Source organism: Sinocyclocheilus rhinocerous, unplaced genomic scaffold (assembly GCF_001515625.1).
Source record: "Sinocyclocheilus rhinocerous isolate Xijiao unplaced genomic scaffold, SAMN03320098_v1.1 scaffold1052, whole genome shotgun sequence".
Taxonomy (NCBI): Eukaryota; Metazoa; Chordata; class Actinopteri; order Cypriniformes; family Cyprinidae; genus Sinocyclocheilus; species Sinocyclocheilus rhinocerous.
The window spans coordinates 220,096-221,006 of record NW_015656600.1 but is presented as its reverse complement, the minus strand read 5'-3'; positions in this window follow the sequence as shown (position 1 = coordinate 221,006).

Here is a 911-nt window from a genome sequence, read left to right as displayed (position 1 = left end):
TTTTTGATGCTTAAAGGGTTAGTTCACCCAGAAATGAAAATTCTGTCATGAATTACTCACCCTCGTGTCGTTCCAAACCCGTAAGACCTTCGTTCTTCTTCGGAACACAATTTAAGATATTTTTGATGAAAATGAAAACAAAAATAACGACTTTATTCCACATTTTCGTCTCTACGGAAATGCGCAAAAAAAAGTATTCTCGTAGCTTCGTAACTTTACAGTTGAACCACTGATGACACACGGACTACTTTGTCGATCATCTTGGTACGTTTCTGGACCTTGAACGTGGTAGTTACCTTGCTGTCTATGGGAGGGTCAGAGAGCCCTCAGATTTCATCAGAAATATCTTAAATTGTGTTCCGAAGATGAACGAAGGTCTTACGGGTTTGGAACAACACGAGGGTGAGTAATTAATGACAGAATTTTCATTTTTGGGTGAACTAACCCTTTAATCGTGTTTCCTGTTTGTTTAGGGATATCTTTAAGAAAATAAGTACTTTGAAATTGTTTGAAATGAGGTCACACATTATTAAATTATCATTATTATTCAAAATTCTGTTCATGCTGTTACTTATATAAATCATTCAACGTTTTTTCCCTCAAGATAATACAACAAAATTGTTTCAATTAAAATGTGTATTCATATATGTATTTATTAATTTATTTTTTTGTATATTCCTGTAGCTTAACTGGTAGAGCACGGCATTTGTAACGCCAATATGGATAAGCTTTCAACCCAATAATGATTGTTATCTTTAGATTTTATATCTAAGGGGGGGAAAAATATCAAAAGTTGTACTGTACATAAAATTGTGTTAGAAGATATGAAATATGGTGCATTCAGAAAGTATTCAGACCCCTTCATTTTATCACAATTTATATTTTTTCACATCAGTATACACTGTATACTC